Source organism: Anopheles nili, unplaced genomic scaffold (genome assembly GCF_943737925.1).
Source record: "Anopheles nili unplaced genomic scaffold, idAnoNiliSN_F5_01 scaffold_5, whole genome shotgun sequence".
NCBI lineage: Eukaryota > Metazoa > Arthropoda > Insecta > Diptera > Culicidae > Anopheles > Anopheles nili.
The window spans coordinates 132,501-142,500 of record NW_026525527.1 but is presented as its reverse complement, the minus strand read 5'-3'; positions in this window follow the sequence as shown (position 1 = coordinate 142,500).

Genomic DNA, 10,000 nt, shown 5'->3' with positions numbered 1-10,000 from the left:
GTCCTCCTCCACCAGCAGGCCGATGGGAATGAGTCCGGCCAGGATTGTTGCTACACTGTGGCTGACGGTTCGGAATGCGCAGGCCGTCCGAATCGCAGGGATCCGCTGCGATCGCTGGAGAAGCCTGGCACACGCCTGCAGGCTTGTCGCGCTGTGCCATACTGGAGCCGCATACCGGATGACCGATGACACCACACCCGCGAGCAATCGTCGTTGTGCTGGCTTGGGACCACCGTGGTTCTGCATCAGTGCAGTCACTGCTTTCGCAACACGGAGAGCCTTTTGCGACACGGCCTCGACGTGCTGTTTCCAGCTAAGGTGATCCTCCAGCGTGACGCCGAGGTAGCGGATGGTCCTCGACGACTCGACGATTGTGCCGCAGATGTCCACCGGAATACGCGGGTGTCCCTGACGAAGGCTGCTGATCATCACCATCTCAGTTTTGCCGGCGGAGAGCTTGAGTTGGTGACGCTCCATCCACTGGTTGATGACCAGGACAGCCTTTTCGGCCTCTGCAGCGGCCTCTCTGGGAGTACAACCCGGAGCCGTCAAGACGATGTCGTCCGCGTACCCGATGATGTCGACGCCCGGTGGCAGCTCCAAGCCTAAAACGCCATCGTACAATACGTTCCAGAGGGTCGGTCCCAGGATCGACCCCTGCGGCACTCCTGCGGATACGTCACGAGCAACGATGCCCCTGCTGGTCTCGTACCACAGCACGCGGCCGGTGAAGTAGCTCCGAAGGAGCCTTTGCAGCGGCTGCGGCACCAGCTTCTCCTTCAGGCATTGGCCAATCGCCGTCCAACTGGCACTGTTGAAGGCGTTGGCAACGTCCAAAGCTACCACCATGAGGCATCGTTTATCCCGACGGTTGGTTCTTCCAAAGGCCATGGCGCGTTGTCCTCGGGCCACCACCTCCTGAATGGCTTGCACTGTCGATCTCCCCCTACGGAAACCGTACTGTGCGGGGGAGAGACGGGGAGCGTTGGCCTGCTCCAAGTGCTCGTTGAGCCGATTCAGTACTATGCGCTCAAACACTTTAGCGGCAGTGTCGAGCATGCATAGGGGCCTATATGATGACGGCAGGCCCGGTGGTTTGCCCGGTTTCGCCAATAGCACCAACCGTTGGCGCTTCCACTGCGCCGGGAATTCTGCTCTGTCGATGAGGTCCTGGTATATCCGGCAGAACGTACCAGGACTCGTCCGAATGGCCACCGTCAATGCGCCATTAGGAATCCCGTCGATGCCCGGGGCCTTTCGCGGGTTCAGTGAAGCAGCGATCTCCAACAGCTCGTCCTCGGAGACGGGGCGGATGGTCGACGCCGCCGTCGGTGATGGTTCCGGCCACTCCATCGCAGGGTGTTCGGGGAACAGCTCCGCCACGATGGTGCCGAGCACTTGAGGGTCCCGCTCTGGCGGTGTTCGACTTCCCCTCAAGCGAGTCATCACGACCCTGTAGCCGGCTCCGAAGATGTTGCTCTCTGCCTCGTTGATAAGATCCTGGAAGCAGCGACGCTTGCTTGCCCGGATTTCCGCTTCGAACTGGCGCTCCACGACGCGCGCCATGTTCATTCGGCAAGCACGCTGCTCCGGATCCCTTGCCTGTTGCACTGCTTCCCTGGCTCGTTGACAGGCAGTCCTCAGCTCCGCCAGCTGAGGGTTCCACCAAAAGGCCGAGCGGTTGGCTCCCAGGCCCGGCTGCTGCCTCGGCATTGTGGCGTTACATGCCTCGCGTAGGGTCTTCATCAGCCCTTTCACATCCTTCGCCATTTCATCAAGGCGGAGATCAACCAACAGTTCAGCGAAGATGTTCGGGCTGAACCTGGTGATCATCCACCTCATGATGTTCCGTGATCGGTCTCGGTGTTCTGTTGTCGCGCTCCGTGCCTGGTGCTCGCGGTTGCTGTTGTTAGCTTCGCTGATGGTGAAGCAAACCGCTCGATGGTCACTCAGAGTGGGCCGGCTGCTGACCGCCCAATCGCCCGGACCAGCGATGGCATGGCTGGCGAAGGATACGTCGACTATGCTCTCGCTGGCAACCCCGTTCCCTACGAAGGTGGGTGTGTCGCCGCGATTGAGCACCTTCAAGCCTAGCCGTTCGCAGGTCAGCAGCAGCTCCTCGCCCTTGGCGGACGAGCGAGGGCTGCCCCACTCTTCATGGCTGGCGTTGAAGTCTCCAGCGAGGACGATCCGCTGGTGACCCATTGCCACCATTTCTATGGCTTCCAGCACCTGCACAAAGCGCTCAACGTTGACTAGAGGCCGAACGTAGCAGCAGATGAAGAGCACGCCGTCAATGACGGCTGCTGCCACCCACGGCACTCCAGTCGCTAGCACTCTCTGAACTGGCGACCTACCTGTCGCTATAATTGCGACACTCCCAGACTCATCTGCGATCCAGTTCCCGTTGTTCGTGGGCACGCGATGCGGATCGGACAGGAGGACAACGTCCGCCCGATCCTCACGCGCATGCTGGATCGCAAGGTCTTGGGAGACGGCGCGTCGCTGGCAGTTCAGCTGCATTACACGTGTGAACGTGTAGTCTGAGCTCCTCGACAAGACCGATCACCGGTCTGGTGTGCCAATCCGCACACTCCACAGCACGCCGGAGCCTTGCAGCCCCTTGCGCGATGGCCCTCGTTACCGCAGCGGAAACAGCGATTCGATCTGTCGGTTCCTTTGCACTCAAAGGATCGGTGCCCGATCTCGTGGCACCGGAAGCACCTTTGAGCACTCCGCCTCAGTTCCTCTACTACCTTCACGGTGGAGAGGCAGAAGCCGACTCGGAGCTTCTTGCCGTCCAGCAACGTGGCTTCACTGCGCAGCACCCGTGCTCTGCACCTCTGCAGGCCGTTCGGGTACGCATGTAGCGAGATACTCTCGGGAGGGATGGCCACACCATACTGAGATTTGATCTCAGCGGCCACCTCCTCCGGCGTCGCCAGCGGATCCACGTTGTTCGCCGTGATGTACGCCATCTCGGCGATAAGGCTGGTCACTCCGCGTGACCCAATGGCCTTTGACACCTGATCGCGCATTCGAGGGCCATCTGCGCTCTGCTTCAGCCGGAGGATCAGATGATCTCTCCGGGTACGCTCCGTACGGACTACCTCAGTACGTACCTCCGCTAAGGAGGTGTTCAGCCGTGCCAAGCGGAACACCTCCTCCCAGCTGGCGTCTTCCGCCGGGATTACTCTTAGAGCCGCTGGTCGACTCTCTCGACCCTTCACTGGCTTTTTCTTCCTCCATTCCTCCTGGACAGGCTTCACCCACTGTCCAGGGGGGGTTGTTTTCTTAGGTGGGAGGGTATGGCTTCCTCCCACCACCGGTGGTACCACCGCTGCTGGTGCTGGCGTCACCGCAGCCTTCTTCTTTTTCTTCTGTTTCTTTTTACTGGCCACCTCCTGCCAGTCACCCGCATCGGTCGGCGGCTGTTGAAACACTTCTGCTTGTGGCTGCTTTTCGGCCACCACAGGTTTTGGCACCTGTGGGGTGGCCTTTGCAGCCATTGCAGCCTTCAGCTCATTGTTGTTTTTATGCAGAGCGGCGTTCTCTTTTCGCAGCTCTTCCACCTGTACCGTCAGCGAGCGGACCGACTCGCTCAGGTTTCGGATCTGCTTCATAAGGTCCTCCATTCCTGCTGGCGGTGTTTTATCAACCGCCACTGTCTCTACAGCCTCCTCAGGTATTACTGGCAGTCGCTCCAGTACTACCTTCGGCGACTTTGCTATTTGATGAGAAGGGGAAAGCGGGGAATTCACCTCCTCCCTCGCCTCCACCGACCCGAGCCGCCGGGATCTTCGTAACAGCTCCATGTTGTTCTTTAATGGGATTGGCCCATTATCACTCTGACAGACGAACTGTCTAAATATTCGCGCAGTTTTTCCAGCTGTCGTAAAAGTCAAGCAGTTTTTTCTAGCACTTTATTTTATAGCAACTTTCGCCCACTTTTCGCTCTGACACATGACATGTCAAATTGTCCACACGATATTTATAGCAATTATTATTGCAGCTCTCGCCCTGACATTAGACCTGTCAGACTGCCCAAGCGGTATTTTACTGCACTTTTACCGCAGTAATCGCTCTGACATTAGACCTGTCAGATTGCCCAAGCGGTATTTTACTGCACTTTTATCGCAGTTATCGTGGTATTTTACTGCACTTTTACCGCAGTTGTCACTCTGACATTAGACCTGTCAGACCGACCACGAGGTATTTTACAGCACTTTATTGCAGTTTTCACTCATATGAAACTCCTTTTTCACTGTTTTTCACAGTTTTCCACTAGTTTTTCCACTGTTTTCTTACAGAAAACGATAATGTATCCACTGTTTATTGTTTATCTCACAGAAAATCCGCCAAAATCATGGAGTTTGGTGTCTTTTTACGGCCACAAAATTTCCCCATACAATTGTATGGGCGGGATGACGCCACGATGACGCCACACTTTTACCGTGGAAATTTGCAGTTTTCCGCCCGTTTTTCACCAGATTTTCACCGAAATTGCTTTAAAAAGCACTTCTACTACACTTTTACGCCAGAATTTCATCACTTTTCTCGATTTTACTCACAGAAATTTTCTCTTACCACAGAGTGACGCGGAGGCACGTCTGCTCTGGTTGAGGTCTCACTCGCGACTGCAAGCTCCACTTCTGGTGGTGCCCTTCCGTCAATTCCTTTAAGTTTCAATTTTGCAACCATACTTCCCCCGGAACCCGATTTTGGTTTCCCGGAAGCGACTGAGAGCACCGAGTTAAAGGTAGCGTCTCCCAACTGCTAATTGGCATCGTTTACGGTTAGAACTAGGGCGGTATCTAATCGCCTTCGATCCTCTAACTTTCGTTCTTGATTAATGAAAGCATCCATGGCAAACGCTTTCGCTTCAGTCGGTCCTACGACGGTCTACGAATTTCACCTCTCGCGCCGTAATACCAATGCCCCCAACTACTTCTGTTAATCATTACCTCTTGGTCCGGAGACAAACCAACGAAAGACTAAGACCGAGGTCATGTTCCATTATTCCATGCAAGATTATTCTCGGCCAACGCCGACCCGGAGGGCCGGACGCCTTTGTACTAGCCTGCTGTGAGCACTCTAATTTGTTCAAGGTAAACGCGAGCACCCTGGGCACCATGAGCTGGGTCGCCGGGAGGCGGCGGATGCCACTAGCTACCCGACTGACCCGCCACGGAGTACCGCCCCAGGCACACCATTGTGAGTCGCAGCCGCGGACGCGCACACGGACGGCCCCGGGTAACCGGGTGCCCGCGGCGGTCGCGAGTCTGGACGGAGAATCAACTTCGAACGTTTTAACCGCAACAACTTTAATATACGCTAGTGGAGCTGGAATTACCGCGGCTGCTGGCACCAGACTTGCCCTCCACTGGATCCTTGCTGAAGGATTTATGCTCAACTCATTCCAATTATGGACCATCGTTAAAGAGGTCCATATTGTTATTTCTCGTCACTACCTCCCCGTGCCGGGATTGGGTAATTTACGCGCCTGCTGCCTTCCTTGGATGTGGTAGCCATTTCTCAGGCTCCCTCTCCGGAATCGAACCCTGATTCCCCGTTACCCGTCGCAACCATGGTAGTCCTCTACACTACCATCAATAGTTGATAGGGCAGACATTTGAAAGATCTGTCGTCGGTCGCAAGCGACCATACGATCGGCATCCTTATCCAGACTTCAACTCAAGCCACCCGGAGGGCGGTTGGTTTCACTAATAAGTGCACCGGTTCCTCCCCGCGCGAGGCGGGTCGGTCCCGGCATGTTGCATGTATTAGCTCTGGCTTTTCCACAGTTATCCAACTAACTGATGGGGGGATGATCTTGTGAATTATAGCTGTTATACTGAGCCTTATGCGGTTTCACTTTCAACGAAGTTCGTACTTAGACATGCATGGCTTAACCTTTGAGACAAGCGTATATCACTGGTAGGATCAACCAGAATTCTCTCACTCTCTCTCTCTATCCGTGTACCGGTCCCTAGGGCAAAGCCCCGGGGACCACCCGATTTAACTACGCCACCGATGGGACAACTTGATCTGGATTCTATGCCCGTAAACACCCGGTTGAAGGCACCAACGTCACCTCGTTGTGCCAACTCGCACTCTCGATGGCATGATCCGATCCGCCTCCTAGCTGCTTGCGCCCTTCTCTCCTTGGACGCAGGCACCCGGCTCCACACGTGCACCTCGTGCGGAGCTCTCGGAAGCGCGCCAGCTGACACTCTGGCAGGCCCCTTGTTTGTTCCCGACTCATCTTAGCTTCGCCTCCTCATGAACCGGCGGAACCTTTAACCGTTCCGGGTCCTATGCACTCTCCGTGTTTGGTTCATCGCTCATCTCTACATTACGCCGAGCTCAACTAGTATTGTTCGTTTCACCGTTTGATGCGAGATCGGGGTATACCCGGTACCGCGGTACTTCCCACCCAGGTTGGATGGCCGTACAACACTCAAGAAGTAACAACGTGCCGGTGCTAAGCACCGTCTCCTCAAGATCTACGAGTTCTGACACCTCTTGGCTACTTGACCCCTTTCCCGGTGGGTGCAAGTCACTCTACTCCGAGCCCTGGGACACCTTCCCAGGGTGTTTTCCATGTACCACTAACCCTTGGTTGGACACCTCTTGGCTACTTGACCCCATTCCCGGTGGGTGCAAGTCACCGTGCGGAACCTTTCGGCCGCTCTCCCTAGGACTGTGTTGCAGGCAAGCACAGTGGTTCCGCGACCTAGAGACAGCGGCACCCCTTGTTACTGCTACTCCGAGCCCTGGGACACCTTCCCAGGGTGTTTTCCATCTACCACTAGCCTCTGGTTGACCATCGGTGGAGGTAGTTGATTTCACCCAAAACCACCCTAGGTCACCGTTCCGACCGCCCAGCTACCGTTAAAACGCCTCCGGACACCAGGACACACCTTCCCGGTACCAGAACCAGTCGTAGTTGCCGTCACCCAAATTTCATACAACCGTCACCCACGGGCCGAAACACCTTGCCACTACATGAGTCTAGTATTAGGTCCTAGGGTCTCTTTTCGACAACTCCCGACCTCCCTGATATCGAATCGTCAGTTTACATGAGGAGGCTAAACTTTCTATGACGACTCAGTACAACCATACCTCCCTATAATAGTGAAATGTCAAATTCTAGGGCTTTTTGGCCATGGAAAATTCTGAAGCTCGGCACGAGCAAACATGACCCATGCTTGTATCTCCGAAACTATGAGTCTGACAGTTTTGCACCCTTCTGCGGAAAGTTGTGTCTCGGTAAGCCTAAAAAGTCAGTAGAACATCACGAAACGATCCGACCACTCCTTCGACCTGTTTTGGGGTTTTGCAGTTTTCCATGGGGTATTTTGTATGGGGAAAACCGACCCATGCCCGTATCTCCGTACCTAAGCGTCTGACGGTCTTGGACCCCTTTAGGTAAAAGTTGCATTTCGTCGAGCTGAACATTTCACTAGAACATCGCGAAACGATCCGACGACTCCTTCTGGGAGTTTTTGGGGTCGGAAGGTTTTCTGGGACTTAGTCTCTGGAGCAACATTTCTGAAGCTCGGCACGAGCAACCACGCACGTGTCTTATATCTCCGTAAGTAAGGGTCTGACGGTCTTGGACACCTTTAGCAAAAAGTTGCGCCCTATCGAATGGAACATTTCACTAGAACACCACGAAACGATCCGACCACTCCTTCGACCTGTTTTGGGGTTTTGCAGTTTTCCATGGGGTATTTTGTATGGGGAAAACCGACCCATGCCCGTATCTCCGTACCTAAGCGTCTGACGGTCTTGGACCCCTTTAGGTAAAAGTTGCATTCCGTCGAGCTGAACATTTCACTAGAACATCGCGAAACGATCCGACGACTCCTTCTGGGAGTTTTTGGGGTCGGAAGGTTTTCTGGGACTTAGTCTCTGGAGCAACATTTCTGAAGCTCGGCACGAGCAACCACGCACGTGTCTTATATCTCCGTAAGTAAGGGTCTGACGGTCTTGGACACCTTTAGCAAAAAGTTGCGTATAACCATCCTCGTCAATACTCTCGAACACTGTAACTCGATCCGACCACTCCTTGGTATACTTTTGTGGGTTGCCAGTTTCGGTTGGGACTTAGTCTCTGCAGACCAAATTCTGAAGCTCGGCGTGGGTACCGACTTTTCGTGCACGTCCGAGGGCCTCGACCGCCCCGAGAACCCGGACCTTCAGGATTTTGGCCATTTTTGGGGGTGCACAAAAGTGTTCGTAATCAACCTCGGATTGTACTTTTCATCATCTAGGGGCACCGTAGGGACCGAAAAAAGTGGTTTCGCATGATAGTCCACCTCGACCCATGTCGACCCTTGCGCGACCCCGACCTTCAGGATTTTGCTCTACGGAAGGGGGTCTACTTGTGCGCAACCCCGACCTTCAGGATTTTGCTCTACGGAAGGGGGTGCACAAAAGTGTTCGTAATCAACCTCGGATTGTACTTTTCATCATCTAGGGGCACCGTAGGGACCGAAAAAAGTGGTTTCGCATGATAGTCCACCTCGACCCATGTCGACCCTTGCGCGACCCCGACCTTCAGGATTTTGCTCTACGGAAGGGGGTCGACTTGTGCGCAACCCCGACCTTCAGGATTTTGCTCTACGGAAGGGGGTGCACAAAAGTGTTCGTAATCAACCTCGGATTGTACTTTTCATCATCTAGGGGCACCGTAGGGACCGAAAAAAGTGGTTTCGCATGATAGTCCACCTCGACCCATGTCGACCCTTGCGCGACCCCGACCTTCAGGATTTTGCTCTACGGAAGGGGGTCTACTTGTGCGCAACCCCGACCTTCAGGATTTTGCTCTACGGAAGGGGGTGCACAAAAGTGTTCGTAATCAACCTCGGATTGTACTTTTCATCATCTAGGGGCACCGTAGGGACCGAAAAAAGTGGTTTCGCATGATAGTCCACCTCGACCCATGTCGACCCTTGCGCGACCCCGACCTTCAGGATTTTGCTCTACGGAAGGGGGTGCACACTTGTGCGACCCCGACCTTCAGGATTTTGCTCTACGGAAGGGGGTGCACAAAAGTGTTCGTAATCAACCTCGGATTGTACTTTTCATCATCTAGGGGCACCGTAGGGACCGAAAAAAGTGGTTTCGCATGATAGTCCACCTCGACCCATGTCGACCCTTGCGCGACCCCGACCTTCAGGATTTTGCTCTACGGAAGGGGTCCTCTCTGTACAAGGTTTAGGGGTACATTTTCACCCAAAAACCACTATCGCTCAACCGAAACAACTCCTCGACATGTGTCTTCTCTGTGAATTTGGCCCCGATCTGACGAGAAGTTTTCGAGATATGCCCCTCTGAAGGTACATATTGGGACTTAGCCGATTTTCACCCATTGCGGTGTCTATGGGGTGTTGGGAATCGCTCTACCGACCAGCCGGTTGGAGATATCGATTCCCGGTCTTCGGCGCGTTTGCTCAACTCCGTAATGCCTACTTTTCGTCCATACACACAACACCTCGCAGAGTTCTCCTTCTGCCAGATATAGCGCGTGCCCCTTTGTTCGTGCACCATTTTGCCCGTTTTTCGCACATTGCCTCGAAACCATGCGTTCGACGGTTTTGCGTCCCAAGCACCGATGTTAGAACACCACCGTGGCTAACTTTCGTTCATATACGCCAAACTTCTCAGACACCTCCATCCGAGAGTATTTCGTATTTTCCCATGTATTGCATACTTCCAGGGGTTTTCTTCCATACAACTTTCAATGTTCTGTAAAACACCCGCGCATCGTCCGATTGGACTGAAACTGCTCCGGCGCGCTCTCTGCCGTGCTACAACTCTGCGCAAACCATCAAAACCTCGATGCCTGCGTGCGCACCTAGCCATCTGAACTCCGTACACTCTGGCTTAACAGGCCTCTTAGCCCGTTACAACATGGCTAACCCACTGGTAACCGGTAACCGTCACTCGTCCAATGTGGTCCATCACCCGTGCAAGCTGTTTCGCGTGCTTG